Source organism: Chiloscyllium plagiosum, unplaced genomic scaffold, assembly GCF_037043375.1.
Source record: "Chiloscyllium plagiosum isolate Xiang-an unplaced genomic scaffold, Cpla_swu_hap1 HiC_scaffold_1, whole genome shotgun sequence".
NCBI lineage: Eukaryota > Metazoa > Chordata > Chondrichthyes > Orectolobiformes > Hemiscylliidae > Chiloscyllium > Chiloscyllium plagiosum.
The window spans coordinates 79,826,941-79,845,595 of NW_028270139.1; the positions used below are offsets into that span (position 1 = coordinate 79,826,941).

Here is an 18,655-nt window from a genome sequence, read left to right on the forward strand (position 1 = left end):
CAGTAACAGAAGTGATATTTTAATTCACAACTGAGAGTCTGAAAAGGCTTTGTAGTCAAAGAATCACAAAGGCCAATGAAGATATTTAGTCTGATCAATAATTTGAGATAGATGAACTGTATATGACTCCATCGGTGCCAGAACAACATGCACAGACTCAGGACATAATCAAGAACAGAAACCTGCCTGGTCTAATTATTGAGAAGACTACCTCTTCCAATTAGAAAGTTGTTACTTGTTTTAAAGAAGCAGCTGTCTTTTCTGGTGGACATTCACAAGATTTTTTTTTCAGATAATGTTATTACATAACTACGCAAATAGCAATGTCTCTCTGCAGAGGAATTACAGAAGATTAAGGGTCCTCCAGATCAGGAAATGGACCAGCTTCAAGGTCTACAAGGAACAACTTCCATTGTGAAGGAGATACAAAAGATAAAAATTCCTTCAGTGGAGAAATGATCCATGGTCAACAGTCCTCAAGCAAAAGACCTAACATTCTTCTAAATGCAAAGGACATGCATTCAGGGAAAATTATGAAACATCCAGACCATTTGTCTTTGTGTATTAAGAGACTTGGGTGAGAGAGGACTAGTGATAAAGATACTCTTGTGATACTGCATGATTGTACAATGGATAAACATGTGGAAAATATACTGGAGGGAAGTGACCTACATAGTAAAGATTCTGAAAGAATTAATATTTATGTTTCATTAATTCCAATTTAGTCTGATGAAATCACATACATTATATGGGTGAAGACAAGGAGTTCTACACTGGCCTTCATATTGAACAATTGTATTCTATCCAGTTCCTGAGTTCCAGCACTTGTGTCTGACTATTTTGTAGTTGTACTTATTGGTAGCATGCAATAAATCTTCTTGGCAACAATAAACAACACCTCTTGTACTCATGTCTGTACAGTGATGTATCCTCTTCCATAGCTCACTAAACATCTAAATCAAGGTGTAGATAAAGGAGGACAGATGGCAGTTAAATACTTCAAAGGCAGCTTACTCGAAACCACATAATGACAGAGCTGACAGACACCACAAAGTATCAGCACCTATGATCAGGATAACTTCATATAGTCCAACAAGGATCTAAACTTAGCCCCTCCTAATGCTTATCTCCATATTGTTCTTTGATGATATTGTCCAGAGACTTGGCAATAGCTTCCATATTGATACAAAAACATCCATCTGTCAAATGGAGAAGTTTCTTGAATTTTGAACTCCAACTGCATTGTCTGACTGCTGTCCTGTGTTCAAGTTTTTGATGAATTATAATTTCCTGAAGTAAAACATTTGGGAGAATGAAGCCCACTGTCTTTTGCTCTGTCACCACCTGTGCTTCATTTCTCCTCTACACGCACTGTCACAGTCTGAAACCAACTAGGCTCTTTGCTTATGATAAGGACTGTATTTGGGATCCTTTTTCAAATGAAACTGATCTGCTCTGCTGTGGTTTCTTAGCTTTGAATGCTGCTGTCATTCAAGTGATAAGTATAATCAAAGTTTTAAAAATGAATTAATGATATGAATATTGCTTAAAAAGACATTTTGTAGAAGCTTTCTTTCTTGCATTCATTATAACATTTCACAAGAATGCCAATTCAAAGGGAAAACCACGATTAATACTGCCTGAGAGGAACATGCGGATTGATTGTGAAGCACAGTTTGATTGGTAATGGTATTACCTGAAGTATAAGTGCTTTAATGCTAATTGGCAATTAATTGTCAGGTTATGTTTAACTTTTGAACCAGGTAGGTTGACTGAGATTGGTAAGGACATGAGAAGTAAATAGTCATACATTTATTTTGTTCAGTTGAAACTACCAACTGCACATGTTCTTTCTGTCTTTGAAGAACCCGCATATTAATATATATGCACCTCCAGTTAATGCAAGTACTTCACATTATGAGCCCAAATGACAAACCTAAATTAGTTATCAGCATAATTCTTCACAAATTCACGATCATGCAAAGAATGTTATCTAACTGCAAGTCACATCTATTGTTGAACGCCGTTGTGAATTTTGCAAGCATGGCTGGTTGGAAACATTCAGTACCTTGCCTATTGCTAAAAACTGAAAGGATATACTATTTGATATGATCAGTCTATATACCTGGCATTACACCAGCATTGAAATTCATATACCACATTTCTATTTGTGCCATTGGCAGAATGTCATTTTTGCTTGATGGCTGTATCCTGTTAGTAGGGGCAAGCAGCACTTAGACAGAAGGCACATGTATGTGCACTGCACCTACTTCAACTCAACAGAATGGGTTGCAGCCATTCACAGGTTCATTTCTAAGGGCCCTGACCAAAGTCAATCTATCTGGTTCAAACTTTAAACAAAGCTTAGCAGCAATCATCAGCATAAGTGGGCATATGCTAGCTGTATTATGTTGTATTACTAGAGCATATCTATGTCTGAGGAGATAATTGAATTCACATTTACTAAAAAGATAATGAATATTCGAATGGTAAACTAATTCCTGCAATCTATAATTTCTAAAAACTATAATCTATGGACTCTAATAACTTCCTTGCAGTCAAAACTGTCAGGGATCATTTTGTCTGTAAAGATGTATTAATGAAGAATGGATGCAGAGACAACTCATTCAAGGTAAATCTTCCTGAAGTTTCTTCATTGAAACCTTGAAAGAAAATACATTTCTTTAGTGTTTCCAATGATTTCCCATTGAAGTAATGTGAGGATATTGTAAGCATGTCATGAACACTTTATCCCATTAAATTTAGTTGCTGATTTTTCAGAGGATGTACTCAAAAAGATTAACACTTCAGATATGAAAGATCATTTTTCTGTAGCAAGACATTGTTAGAACTACTCATCTTTAGTTGAGTGTTCAATTGTTTTTGGTCTATTCCCAGTTCCATTTATTTTTCAATTTTTGATTCTTGGGGATCGATTCTTCTTGGTGATATTATCTAAAATGGGGCAGGATTAACATTAGCAAGAAACCAAAAAGTGAGCAGCAAGACTGCATCCCTGGATTTCGGTTCTGTTACCCACAGTTAGAAACTGACAACTCGACCTGCTGTTCCTTCAGCGGACATAGCCCATAAAACGATGAAAAGAAAGACAACATCATAGTTTGTCACCCAAGTTAGTGCTACTTCTCATCATGGAACATGGCAGTACTGCATCCATCTGTCTATCTCAGGAGATAATGGATTACATCCATGATGTCATTCACCTCTGGACTGAATATCAACAGTTATGTACATCCTTTCAGAGGTCAACTTTTGAGAAGCAGTCTCTTCGAGCTGGTATTGATGAATAGCATTGTTCGTGGTTTGACTGATGTTTATCTTTTGGTACTGGCAAGCTCGTTCTTCTTCAGTTTTTTGATGCTTTCCTGATTATAAAAACACGTTTAGAAGTGAGGTGTTGCTGAGGCAAACAATAATTGAAACAAAGAGTTCCTACGAACTACTGCGGAAACCACCATTTTCCATCCTTTACCACCAGATCACAAAACCAACTGCCTTTTCACACAGTGCAGTGGCCTCTGTTCCACAGTTAAAACAAGAAATATAAATAATTTCAACTGAATTATTCAGCACAGTGACTCAGTGGTTAATACTGATACCTCACAGCACCAGGGACCCAGGTTCGATTCCAGACTCAGGTGACTGTGTGGTTTGCACATTCTCCCTGTGTCTGTATGGGTTTCCTCCGTTTGCTCCATTTCGTCCCATGGTCCAAAGATGTGCAAGTCAGGTGGATTGGCCATGCTAAATTGCCCATAGTGTTAGGTGCATTAGTCAGAGGAAAATGGTTCTGGGTGGGTTACTCTTCAGAGGGTCGGTGTGGACTGGTTGGGCTGAAGGGCCTGTTTCCACACTGTAGGGAATCTAATCTGATATGTTATGACTATCTGAGCATAGCCAGAAGTAAATTAGGATGCTGATGACCTCATAGGCTTTTAATATTCTGACTTTTTATTGACTGGAAATGCTATCTCCCTCATGGGAGGAAACACCACCCCAGAGAGCAATTGGCTGAGTTTTTGGCCAATAGTTTTGTGGTTTCCAGTATCTACATCCTAAAACCCAGAGTGGAGGTATTGATGGAGTTTCAGGGCAGGGATTGAATGGGGAAGCCCAAGGGTTGCAGAGATCGAGTGTTGGGGGCAAGGGCAGAATCTATTATAGTAGGAATAGTCATGATTAAAGTGACTGAGACAACAGACATTTGGATGATGGTGAGTGTGTTCCATCTTGAAAGGGACCAGAACTGGAGGCAATTCTCAATTTCCCACCTGAGACCTGTCCATGAAAAGGTACATTAACAGGTAGAAATTTATGTTCCTCTGTTCATAGGTTTGCATGCAATAGGTTTTCACACTATCACTGAAGTTCATAAGCCACATTACTCATATGTGTGATTGGCAGAATGCTGTTTTTGCTTGGTGGCTGTATCGTGTTAGTGGGAAACACCACACGAACAGAAAAACATATGTACATGCACTGCACCTGTTTCAGCTCAACTAAATGGGTACAGCCATTTGTCCATTCATTTCTAAGGTCAATGCCCTGAGCAAAGTCGACTTTTTTCCCTGGAGTATCCGAGGCTGAGGGATGACCTTGTCAAGATTTATAAAATCATGAGGGGCATGGACAGGGTTGAAAGTCAAGATCTTTTCCCCAGAATAGGTGACTCCAAAGCTAGAAGGCATAGGTTTAAGGTGAGAGGGGAAGGATTTAAAAGGGACCCAGGGGCACAGTTTTTCACACAGAGGATGATGCATTTATGAAATGAGCAGCAGAGGAAGTGGTGGAGGCTGGTACAATTACAACATTTAAAAGGCATCTGGATGGACACATGAATAGGAAGGGTTGAAAGGAATACGGGCCAAATACTGGCACATGATACTCGATTAATTTAGGATATCTGGTTGGAAATGGATGTGTTGGAAGGAAGGGTTTGTTTCTGTGCTGTATAACTCTATGACTCTAAGACATTTCCTGGTTTAAAATTTAAACAAAGCCTGGAAGAAACTGTCAAGCATTCAGTATTTCTTAGCTGGAGGTGTAATCTGCAATCCAAGTTTGGCAATTAACTGTCAGTTATCATCTGACTTGTGCATTCACCACAACCTATCAATCTGTCAACCACAGACCACTCACCAACCATTCAGCTCTCTCTTCTTAAACAGTATAAAATGATGTTGGACTCTAACATTGCTACACTTTCAAATATTCTGATGAATGTAAGATGAAAAGCTGTAACAAAATATGTCTTTTCTCCGAGATAAAGTACTTGAGACATGAAAAGAACTAAAATCTGATAAATTCCAAAAGTTCTGACCATCTATGTCCACAGGTTCAAAATAAGTTAGCTGCAGATGTGGTGAATGTTCTGGCTATAACTGCTCAAAATTCCCTAGATTCTGGAATCGTCCCAACAAATTTGAAGTTAGCAAATGTAGCACCACTATTCAAGAAAAGAGAAAAAACAATTAATTACAGACTTTGCCCAACAGAGATCAGAAAGTGCTGGAATCTATTACTGAAGAACACTTAACAACACACATACAAAAGCATAGTCCAATGAGATCAAATCAACATGGCTTTATAAAAGGAAAATCGTATCTGCCAAATTTATTTGTTATTTTGAGGATGTAATTCATTGGGTGGACTAGTAAATATGGCACACCTGGGATTCCAAAGGACGATTGATATTGTGCCCACGAAAACTTTATGTGTGAAATAAGAAACATGAAATTGGGGCATTAGTAGTAATGTTAGAGGATTGATGTTCAGAACAGACAGAATGCAGCGATTCGAAGCTGTTGGAGATCTGAAATAAAATAGTGTTAAAGGGAAACAGAGTTAACATTTTAAGTTAAATACAACTCATCTCCTGGACTGCAGAGCTGAAAACCGAAGCAACATTGAGGGAAATGGTGGCAATAATGCAGAGGTCCAGCAAATAACCTGGGGACATGAGTTTAAATCTGCATGGCAGCTACTAGAATTTGAATTCAATTAATGCAACGCAAAGATAAAGTTAGCCTTAATGACAGTGACCGATTGTTGTAATATCCCATCTGACTCAAAAGGGTTATTTAGGGGAAGAAATCTGACATCCTCATCTGGTATAGCTGACAAAAACCTCCAGATACACAGCAATGTGGTTCATCATAACTCCCTGTGAAATGGTATAACAAGTCACTCAGTTCAAAGGTAATTGAGAATGAAAAAACAAATGTTGGCCTTGTCAGTAATGCCCACATTCCATGGAAGAACAAAGACCATAAAAAAGAAACATATAAATTGGCAGGTTGTGATTAGTGCAGTGAATTGCTTCAGTTAAAGGATTGTGAAACGTATAGAGTTCTCCACCCCAAAGGATGTGGATGCTCCATTGTCGAATACAATTAAGGCTTAGATACACAAAGGCTTGGTTTCTCAGGGAATCGGGTGATATGTGGAGCAGGCAGAAAAGTGGAGCTGAAACCCAAGATCATGTTAACTGGCGAAACAGACCATCATAAGCTTGAAGACAGATTCTAGAATGTACTCAAGCCTCCCCTGATATCAGGAGCATTGTTTTAGCATGGCATAAGACCAGTCCATATTCCAAGACATTTGGGAAAGTGCATCAAGTTACTATTCAAAATAAGATCTCATGACCTAGGTGGTAACACACTAACCTCCAAGTTAAAAGCCTTTCTGGAGTCTGTATAGACTACAACAAGTGTAATACCTTCATCTACACCACCTACGCATGTTCTTGAAAGATTCAGTCAAATTTGTTAGACATGATCTCCTCCTTACTGACTTTCTACTTATCATGCTGACTATTCATGACTAATCCTAACTCTCCAAGTGGAGATTAATTCTGTCCCTCAGAATTTTTTCCAATTGTTTCCCTGCCACAAATATTAGACTGACTGGCCTGTAATTTCCTGGTTGAACCTTACAACCCTTCATGAATAATTAGCTGTCCTAACTTCTGGCTCCCCCTTCGGCGACCAGAGAGGATTTGAAAATTAATGTTAGAATACCTGCAATCTCCTCATTTGCCTCCCACAGCAGCCTTGGATATATCTCACCTGGGTCTAGGTATGTATCCATTTTCTAGCCTGCTGAAACTACTGACACCTCCTCTATCTCAGTGTTTATCTATTCAAGTATATCGCCGTTCCCCTGTCCATATCCTCCTCCTTCACACCCCCACCCCATGCTCTAGACAGACATTATCCTGAATACAGATGCAAAATACACATTTGAAACTTCATCTATGTTTTCCAGCTCCGCACACAAATTGCCATTTGGTCCATAATGACTTCTACATTTTCTCTAGTTATTTCTTTGCCCCTGTTAAACACCTTGCTCTCCTAATTTCTATTTAAAATAAAAACCTTTTGCACTTTTATACTTCTCAGGGCACCTGCTGTTTTGAGCTTTCTGTATCTTATCTGTATCTGTATCTGTATCTGTATCTGGCATAATTGATACTACCATTCACCTTTACAGAAATATGTTGGCCCTGTACTCCCACTATCACCTTTCTGAATGTCTCCCACTGCTCAGATGTAGATTTTCCTTCAAAGTAGCTTCTGCCACTTCATGTCTTACCTCAAGTTGAGAACTTTTTTCCAGTCCATCTTTGTCCTTATTCATAATTACCTTAAATCTTACTGAATTATGATCACTATCACCGAAATGTTCTTCCACATCCACATCTAATACTTTCTCGGTATCATTTCCTAACATTAGGTCCAGCATTCCCACAACCTGCAAGGATGTTGGCCTCTATTCTAATTTAGGTATAACCTATCACGTTTGTACAAGTCCCACCTTCCTGAAAAACAAATCCAGTGATCCAAAAATCTAAAGCTATCCCTCCTGCTCCAAACCTTTAGCCATACATTTCAAACATTCTATCCACCTATTCAGATGCTCACTAATATGGGCAGTGATCCAGAGAATACAACCTTTGAGGTCCTGCATTTAATCTCTTACCTCGCTCTCTAATTTCCACCTGACTTTTAGTATTATGCCTTCCTACATGTTGGTTCAAAAAGATTACCTAGACACAGTTTAAGAATTCTGCCTCCTCAAGTCTTTTACATTTTGTCTATCCCAGTTAATATTGGGCAAGTTGAAATCCTCTACTAGTATTTCCTTATATTTTTAGGGAGTGTCTGCTGAGTTCTGTAACTGTGGGTAACTGTGGATGTGCTGGTGTCAACCTTGTTTTTACACTTCTCTGAGGTTTGCCTCCATGTCTGCCTTTCTAACACTCCCAAACTGTTTAGGGGGTCTATAGTACACCCCCAGCAACACCATTGCACCCTTTCTGGTTTAGAATTCTACTCATATGACTTCATTTGAGGGACCTTCTAAGAAAAGATCCCAATTTACTGCAGTAATTGACTCCTTAATCAATATTGCATCACCACCTTCTCTTTGACATCCACCCCACTCTCACATCTCTGCACCCCCATCAAACCCCCACCCCTGAAATATCCTGATCTGTTAGTCTTGGTCCTCTCTCAACCATGTCTCATGAAGGCGAAGATTCCCATGTGTTAATCAACACCCTCAACTCATCTGCCTTATTTTCTTGTGAGCAGTCTTGAAAGTAAGCATCCAGCCTTGTGCTTCAACCTCATGATATTTGTACTGCCTTCTCGACTGACATTGTTCATCTGCTATACTTGTCTATGCATCACCTCCTACTGTATTTTCAACATGTTTCACATCTCCCCACCAAATTAGTTTAAACCACCATCACCTGCACAGGCAAGCAACCTGTAAGGATGTTGGCCTCATTCTATTCCAGTTTAGGTATAACCTGTCAGTTTTGCACAAGTCCCACCTTCCTGAGAAACAAATGCAATGATTCAGAAATCTAAAGCTATCTCTCCTGCTCCAAATCTTTAGCCATACCTTTCATACATTCTATCCACCTATTCAGATACTCACTAACACAGGCAATAATCCAGAGATTACAACCTTTGAGGTCCTGCATTCAATCTACTACCTAGCTCTCCAATTTCCACCTGATTTTTAGTATTATGCCTCTATTTATTGGACTGCTAAGTAAATTGATCAGAAGTAAAACTTAAGATTTTAACAACAAATTTAAGACCTAAAACACAATTTAATTATTCTAGTTTTTTTTATCTGATGTCCTTACTTAGTAACTACTATAATCAGTGATCGTAGTCCCGCAATTGCTTTCTTCTCTGCTCCAACCTCAGTTTTCTCATTTCTGCTTGTGCTCATTACTGGCCATAAGCCTATTCTGTCATTGTCTTTTATTCTGCTCTACTCTTATTCAGTTCCCAGTTTTCCTGATCTCGGGTCTGCACTACCTTGAGTTTTATTCCACTTCACACTTGCTCAGTTGTCACTCCTCCTGATCAGAAGGCTGCTCTAACACTGTGCTTTTTAAACATGTGCCTCACTCTCTCTCAGCTCCCACTCATTGTTAGCTGGGCCTTGCTCTGCTGCTGAGCCTTTTATTGCACTCCACTTTGCAATCCTCTGCTTCTCTGAATGAGTGTTTGAGCTTACCAGGGAGCTTGCAAAAGAAAGCACAATACTTCCACAAACTTCTCCAGAGCAGAAGTAAATCAAAATCAGTCCTATAAGTTAAATGCCTGTACATTAAATAACACATTCCTCATGTAGCTGAGGGCAAGTATTCTGTATACACTGAGTCTCATAGACATGCTAATGTCTCTTATCCATCTCCCCGCACGCTAATAGCATATATATGGCACGCCAATAATAGTGCCAATCTAGTATGAGATATATGTGGGATAAGCTGAAGTGGTCAGCAGCACAACCGACACCATTTTATCCCTTCCAGTTCTCCATAGCACCTACAGTAGTATCAGTAAGGGTGACAATTTTGAAAACTATCTGCAGTGCCCTGGTCATTCAACCTATGAGCATTTGCAGTTGTTCTTTCTATTTGTACAGATAATGCAAATGCATGCCATTACACTATATTCTATTGCCTATCTTTTCCATGTCTTTAACTTTATTTATATTTTACTGTAATCTTACTTCAAACTTTTCTTACCTTTTGTCCTTCTTCATTTATTCTTGCTTCCTATCTCATACTGATTTTGTTTAATTTTCAATCCTTTGTCTCTCCGTCACATCTCTTTCTGCCTTTACACGTTTCTCCTGTTTGCATTTCAGCCAATATAAGTGTTCTTATTCTCTCATACGCTGCTCTCACTGCTCTGTATCCTTAGATTTAAAAAAAGCAGCAGCACCCAAGCTTAAGGCTGCACAAAAAATAAACCTGGTTGGAGGCAAAGCATATGACTGGCCAAGGCTCTCAGCTATGTTTCTCAAAAATAACAGTTACAAGCACACTAGCGATTTGATGAACCATGAATGAATTAAAAAAAAACAATTCAATGAATAATATTTCATAACTTGAATCTCTTAGGTTCTTACAAAAGTTTATTCACAGAAAAAAAAAATACAGAGCATGATTAAATATTGGAAACAGCATTTCAATATTAGGAATGGAGGTTAATTTCAAAAGCGAAGATGCAAATAAACTACAAGCAAGAAGCTCAGCAGCGCTGTAACCAATGGCAACAGGGTAGCGTTTAGTGGCATTGTGCTCCTGAGGCCAAGCCAAACTCAAGTTCAGAGCTTGGAGCTGCTGGCAATAGTGTTTCTGCCTCATTTGAATTTGATTTTCAAAAAGACTGTCAGTAAGATAGCAGAATTCTTCTCCGGTGAAGTAAGAATGGAATACTGCTGGACACAAGAGCAGTCTTGTGTATCTTTCCTTACTTTACAGTTTTTCTCATGTGCAAGCAGTGGCACCAAAATGGATTATTTTACAGCTGCAGTTGCTATACCCTGTGTTCTTTTCAGTTGAGGACACAACATAAGCAGTTATATGAAAGTCCCACAAAAATGTTTTGCAAGTGCAGCTGTTTTGTACTTTATAAGAGGCCATGCCAGGACTGGGTTATGATCAGCGTCACAAGTGAAAAATTTATACTATATTGTTTGCCGTGACATTATGGCCTCGAATTTCTTCTAAGACATTTGAGCCACTGTTGTACAGATAGAAAGTACCTGCTAACTGCGATGGAGATAGATGTGCATTTCTGCGATCTGCTCGCTTGCATTACAATGGCATAAAATCTGAGCAAAATAGCTGAACTCCTTGGAAACTTCTAGGCAGCCATTATTAACCGAGTTCAGCCTTAGTATTTAATAGGAAACTCTTCAGGGAGAGAACTAGGTAAGAGCAGCACAGTGTTTGATTCCTTAGTTTAACTGTCAAATACCCCCTCTCCATGTTTATGTTAAACTTAGATGAGTGTCCATATCTTGGAGCATTCTGGGCTGGAGGAAGTTACAAAAATAAGGAGTGGTATTATAGACAGGTTTGAAAACAGGGATGAGAATTTCAGAACTGAGGTGTTAGATAAGCAGCATCGAGAGGTGATGAGGAGGGAAAGTCAAATGACGTCAACACAGAGATGAAAACGAACGTTTATTTGTGGACAATGTTGCCAAGGGAAAATACTTCATTGGGAAAAAGGAAAAGGATTAATCCTTGGGGAGTGCCAGAACTCATGATGTATGTATAAGTACAGATTTCTACAGTACAGATCACAGGTCAAAATCCATCCCCCTCCTCAACCCTGAACTGGAACAGATTAGCTAAAGGCACAGCTAGCCTGGAACATAAATCTTTAGTCCTATTGTTGGAATGTTTTCAGGACCCATTGACTTTACAGCACAGCCAGTTTTTGATATCATGTGGAGTGAATCAAATTGATTGAAGATGGTAAATGTGAAAGCTGGGGGCTTCAGGAAGAAGACAAGATGGATCATCCTTTCAGCTTTTCAGCTAATGAAGGATGTTGTTTGCACTAATATACTGGGCACCCCAATGTTGAAGATGAAGATATTTATGGAAACTGCACTTTCTGTTAGGGGTTTAATTATCCACAAACATTCATGATTCTCAGGTCTGCAGATCTGATCCATACACTATGGAAATGCTACACCCAGCCTATTGCAGGTTGCACTGTTTGCCACACAAGTATTCAGTGAAACAGCTTCACCAAGTTGGCAGTATATTTTTACATAGGCCTGGTGCTGCTCCTGCAATGTTACAGCATAAATTATATGGTATAGGAGGAGAAATAGGCCATTCAGCCCATCAGGTTTGCTCCATCATTTGATCATGGCTGATACGTTCCACAACCCTAGTCTCCCACCTTCTCTCCATAACCCTTCATCCCCTTACTAACCAAGAACCTATCTCTCTCTTAAGACACTCTAACATGGCCTACACAGCCTTCTGCAGCAAGAGTCACAGTGTTACCACTCTGTGGCTGAAGAAATTTCTTCTCATATCAGTTCTAAAAGATTGTCCCTTCACTCTCAGGCTGTGCCCTTGGTTTCTACTCTAGTTTCTCTTACTAATGGAAACATCTTCTCCATGTCCATTTCATCCAGGCCTTTTAGTATTCTGTAAGTTTCAATCAGATCCTCCTTCATCCTTCTAAATTCCATCAAATACAGACACAGAATCCTTAACCATCCTTCATATGACAAGCCCTTCAAACCCAGAACATTCTCATAAACCTCCTCCCGATCCCCTCAAATACCAGAACATCCTTCCTTAGATACGGGGCCCAAAACTGCTCAATGTTCCAAAGCAGTGTGACCATAGTCTTATACAGCCTCAACAATACATCCCTGCTCTTGTAAATCCAGCCCTCTTGAAATGAATGCTCACATTGTATTTGCCTTCCTAGCTGCCAAATGAACCTGCATGCTAATCTTGAGAGGATCTGTAACTAAAACTCCCAAGTCCTTATGCTTCAAATTTTCAAAGCCTTTCCCCATTTAGAAAATACTGTGCACCCCTACACTTCCCACCAAAATGCATAACCCTACACTTTCCCACATTGTGTTTCATCTGCCACTTCTTTGCCCACTTTCTGCAGCTTCCCCACTTTAAAACTGCCTGTCCCAACTATCTTCATCTCATCTGAAACCTAGCAACAATGCCCTCAGTTCCTTTATCCAGAACATTAATGTATAATGTGAATAGTTGTGATCCCAACACTGATCCCTGCGGGACTCCACTAGCCACCAGGTACCATCCTGAAAAAGACACCTTTATCCCTACTGCCTTTGCCACTCAGCCACTCCTCTATCCATGCCAGTACCTTGCCCCTTGCTCTTACCTTCTTTAGCAGCCTTGTGTGAGACACCTTGTCAAAGGCCTTCAGAAAATCCAAATAAATATGTCTACTTCCTCTATTTCATCTACCTTACTTGTTCCCTCTTCAAAGAATTCTAACAGATTTGTCAGGCATGATCTCTCCTTGATGAAGCTATCCTGACTCTGCCCTATTTTACCACGCACATCCATGTACTCTGCAATCTCATCCTTAATAATGGAGTCTAATGGTCATTGATCTTCACGCTTGTTGGCAATGGTAGAGGGGGTGACAAGTATAGTCTTAACGTTACAGATTGTGGTTAAATACAATTCTGCTGTTGCTTATGGTGAACCACCTCTCTGGGATGCCTATTCTTGAGTTGCTAGATCTGTTTAAAGACTATCCCATTTAATATAGTAACAGTGGCACACAACATGATGGAAGGTATTCTTAATGACAAGATTATTCTTTGTCTACAGAAAAACTATATAATAGTAATTCCCAAAGTTATTGTCATTGATAGACACATGTGCAGCAGGTAGATTGGAAAGAATAAGATCAGATTTATTTTTCCCTCTTATTGTGTAATTCTTCATCTGGCACAGACCCAGTCTGACAGTTATGTTCTTTAGGACTCAGCCAGTTCAATCAGTAGTAGTGCTACCAAGCCACTTTTTGAGCTGGACATCAAAGTTTCCTACCCAGAGTAGGTAGCTGCCCTTGCTAGCAATGTTTCTGCCAATGGTGTTCAACATGGATGACTGAATATTGATTTATCAGCCAAGGGTAAAGGGTAATTCATGGTTATCAATGGGAGGTTTCCTTGCTCATGTTTGAGTTGATGCCATGAAACTCCAAAGTGATCACTGTACAATTGATTGGTTATTGGAAAAATCAATATTTCACTAACATTTTGAGTTCCTGTATAGGTCAGGATCTGAGCACAGCACACAAGTAGAATTGCATCCCTCCAGAATCTGTATTGTCAAAGCCCAGTACACCACAGCATCCTCAAGCCCCTGTGGCTAAGTGGTAGTGCGACTACATTTGGACCAGGAGGCCAGCTTCCAGTCCTACCTCTTACAGAGGTGTGCTATAACATATCTGAATAGGTTGATTAAATGTATCTTTCACTTGCTTCTCCATTTCTATTGAATCATGTGACTAACTCTGGTCCAATGAGCTGTGCTAAATAAAGCATTCCTGGAGCAACACAAAGCACATCTGAAAATAAAGTGACAACCTGGTGGAACTGCGACATGAGATACTAAACAGCAGAAGCAGCTTACCAAAGGCAAAGTTAAACAGCTCCAAAAACAATGATCAGATCCTTCCATTTTCAATTGCAAATGTTGCACACAACTAAGCAACTTGTGGAGGGAGAGAATTGATCTTCAATGATGGCAGAATCCCGCATATGAGTATAAAAGACAAGATGGAGGCATTTCCAGCCATGTTCAGGAAGAAATGTGAATGCATGATAAGTCACAGCCTTTACCTGGGGGTCTAATAGAGAGGTCAATCTTCAGCCAATTCAACTCATTCCACATAGTATCAGAAAATGGCTGATTACAAAGAACACAACAAAAGCTATGGATCAACCATGCTGCTGCGCCAAAGATCTGTGTTCCAAATGAGTACTACTTCTAGCCAGCTACAATACAGACACCGACATGAAAACCAAAAATTGTGCAGGTACATTTTGTTTACAAGCAGTAAAATTGAAGGAAGGAATCTTGGACTTACATGCATGTTAAGAATAAGGAAAAAAAGTGAGAAAGTAAAAAGAAACAAGTTGAAGCAGAAATACGGAAAGCAAAACAGAAAAGTAAGGAATTAACCACAAAATTATTCAAGAGTTTGGAAGCATTCTATAAAATGTAGCAGAAAGAAAAAGAAAATTGTTAAGTATCAAATGGGATCTCAGGGAGGAAGGAGTGTGGAGTAGGTAGAGGATACACAAAAATTGGACTGGATGAATAATAAGCATTTTGGGCTGAACCTTCCCTTTTTGAGTGAAAGTGTTTTGTTGAACATGATTCATGGTAACTGGTCTGCCATAACTAACAGTACAGGTTGTTCTGAAACATGTGACAGTTGCCTTCCTCTTCAACCTCACTCTATGGAAAATCATGCTATGCAAAAACCACTGTAGAAATCACACTTACAGAAGATTGCTCATAGAAAATTGCTATACCCATTCAGTACAAACAATGTCCACAATTCATCAATCACATTATAGCCAATTTGTGCTGATGAAGCATGCATGATAGCAGAATCACCTGTAATTTTGTCTGATGTGGTGCTCTGCCTTTCACCATTTTAATTATTCAATTGGTTCTTTAGCATGTTTCTACACCCTGCGGAAGAAGTGCAGGTGCTCACCACAGGGTGGTCAAACCACTGGGACCATATTAGATGCCCAGCTGTACACACATCAAACACTACAAGGCAGGAACTTCCCCTCATACTGTTGTGCTCCATCACTATCACTGATAATATGGCCCAGAATGCAAAGCTCACCTCCCACTCAATGGACAGAGACTTGAAAGTGTTGGTGTTGGGATTGGGACAGTAGACAGAAAGACTATCCAGTAGGACGTCATGCCTTGAGACACCTGGGCCTGTCAAGCCCCTCATAATTTTATAAACCTTAATTAGGTCACCCCTCATCCTTCCACGGTCCAGGGAAAACAGCCCCAGCCTATTCAGCCTCTCCCTACAGCTCAAACCCTCCAGCCCTGGCAACATCCTTGTAAGTCTTTTCTGAACCCTTTCAAGTTTCACAACATCTTTCTGATAAGAAGGAGACCAGAATTGCACGCAATATTCCAACAGTGGCCTAATCAATATCCTGTACAGCCGCAACATGACCTCCCAACTCCTGTACTCAATACTTTGACCAATAAAGGAAAGCAAACCAAATGCCTTCTTCACTATCCTATCTACCTGTGACTCCACTTTCAAGGAGCTATGAACCTGCAATCCAAAGTCTCTTTGTTCATCAACACTCCCTAGGACTTTACCATTAAGTGTATAAGTTCTGCTAGGACTTGCTTTCCCAAAATGCAGCACCTCGCATTTATCTGAATTAAACTCCATCTGCCACTTCTCAGCCCATTGGCCCATTTGGTCCAGATCCTGTTGTAATCTGAGGTAACCCTCTTCGCTGTCCACTACACCTCCAATTTTGGTGTCATCTGTAAACTTACTAACTGTACCTCTTATGCTCGCATCCAAATCATTTATGTAAATGACAAAAAGTAGAGGACTCAGCACAGATCCTTATGGCACTCCACTGGTCACAGACCTCCAGTCTGAAAAACAACCCTCCACCACCACTCTCTGTCTTCTATCTTTGAGCCAGTTCTGTATCCAAATGGTTAGTTCTCCCTGTATTCCATAAGATCTGACCTTGCTAATCAGTCTCCCATGGGGAACCTTGTCGAACGCCTTACTGAAGTCCATATAGATCACATCTACTGCTCTGCCCTCATCAATCCTCTTTGTTACTTTTTCATAAAACTCAATCAAGTTTGTGAGACATGATTTCCCATGCACAAAGCCATGTTGACTATCCCTAATTAGCCCTTGCCTTTCCAAATACGCACACATCCTGTCCCTCAGGATTCCCTCCAACATCTTGCCCATCACCGACATCAAGCTCACTGGTCTATAGTTCCCTGGCTTGTCCTTACCACCCTTCTTAAACAGTGGCACTATGTTGGATAAGGGTGAATAGGCAAAGTCTTTTCCCTGGGGTCGGGGAGTCCAGAACTAGAGGGCATAGGTTTAGGCTGAGAGTGGGAAGATATAAAAGAAACCTATGGGGCAACTTTTTCACGCAGAGGGTGGTGGGTATATGGAATGAGTTGCCAGAGGAAGTGGTGGAGTCTGGTACAATTACAACATTTCAGAGGCATTTGGATGGGTATATGAATAGGAAGGGTTTGGAGAGATATGGGCGGGTGCTGGCAGGTGGGACTAGATTGGGTTGGGATATCTGGTCAGCATGGATAGGTTGGACCGAAGGGTCTGTTTCCATGCTGTACATCTCTATGACTCTATAAGTGCTGTGGTCCAGAATAAAATAAATACCAGCAATGCAAGAAAATCAATGGTCTTTTGCCAACTTCAAGGGTAAATGCCACCAGCCTCTCTTTGCTATGTCATACTTACAAAGCCATCACTCACTCTAACTCTGCCACTGCTCACTCATCTTACCAAGAGTCATGTGTTAAGCTCTCACGACTGCACGCATCATGTCCACGCTTTGACTCTCACTCAGTTCATTCCCCATAATTACTAAGCTGTCCTCTGTGCTTCATACTCAATCAATAGAGGCACTTGTGCCCAATAGTTGCGCACGCATGCAAAAAAGTTTATTTTCTCACCTTGCATTTGCTTCTTTTGCAACACACTTTAAAACTGTGGCCTTTGGATATCGATCCGTCTGTGACTGGGAATAGTCTCTCCATATCTGTTCTGTTCAGACTCCTCACAATTTTGTAAACTTTGATGATATCTCCTCTTAGTCTTCACCTCTCCAAGGACAATAGTCAAAACATGTCTAAAGCTTTCATGTAACTGAAGTGTCCCATCTCTGGAACCAATCTCATTTACATCCTTTCTAGCATGTGGTTCTAAGATCTGTACACAATGCATTGGATGAGGTCACTATTTTCTCATCTTAGTTCATAATAACCTCCTTGCTCTTGTACTCAGTCCTGTTATATATAGATCCTGGAATAATGTATGTATTATAACGGCTATCTATAGCTGTTCTGCCAGCTTTAATGACTCACATACACATATATCCAGATCTCTCTGTTCCTTCACATCTTTTAGAATAGTACCTTTATTTTGTACTGCCTTTCCATGTTCTTTGTACTCAAAGACATTACTTCAAACTTCACCACACATTACCTCATCTGACATCTATCCACCCACATCTTCAACATGTAAATGTCCTTTTGAAGTTCAACACTGTCATTCTCACAGAGTACAATTCTCCTAAGTTTGGTGTTATCCACAAACTTTAAAATTGTCTCCTGAATACCAGGATCTATATCATTTTTGTATAAGAAAAAGCAAGGACTCAAATATTTACTCTACAAAACTTCTTCCTGTCCAATAAATAGTTATTAACCATTACTTTCCTTTTCAATTAACTTTGCATTCACATTGTTGCTGTCCCTTTTATTCTATGACCTATCACTTTCCGCACAAGTCTTTGGCATGGCAGAGTATCAAATGTCCTTTGAGGTCCATATACATCACATCACATCAATCATTTCTGTTAACTTGTCAAAACATTTCAGCAAAGTAAAGCACATGGCTGACTGTGGTCAATCACTGTGACTGGAATTGGACAAGTATGACTGACTGTCGCAGTACTCCTGATTGACTGCAATCCACCTTGACCCCAGCACGAACTA

General features: G+C 39.9%; 1 protein-coding gene across 3 annotated transcripts in view; it reads right to left on the reverse strand.

Annotated features, from left to right (window-relative positions):
• sgcz (sarcoglycan zeta) overlaps nucleotides 1-18,655 on the reverse strand; it is a 979,662-nt gene that overhangs the window by 474,513 nt on the left and 486,494 nt on the right. The window contains exon 1 of one of the 3 annotated variants that reach the window (XM_043690318.2): nucleotides 10,079-10,212. The exons of the other annotated variants lie outside the window; for them this stretch is intronic. The gene's annotated coding sequence lies outside the window, so the exon portion shown is untranslated. Of the gene's footprint in view, nucleotides 1-10,078; nucleotides 10,213-18,655 lie in introns of those variants that run through there. 3 annotated transcript variants of the gene reach the window in all.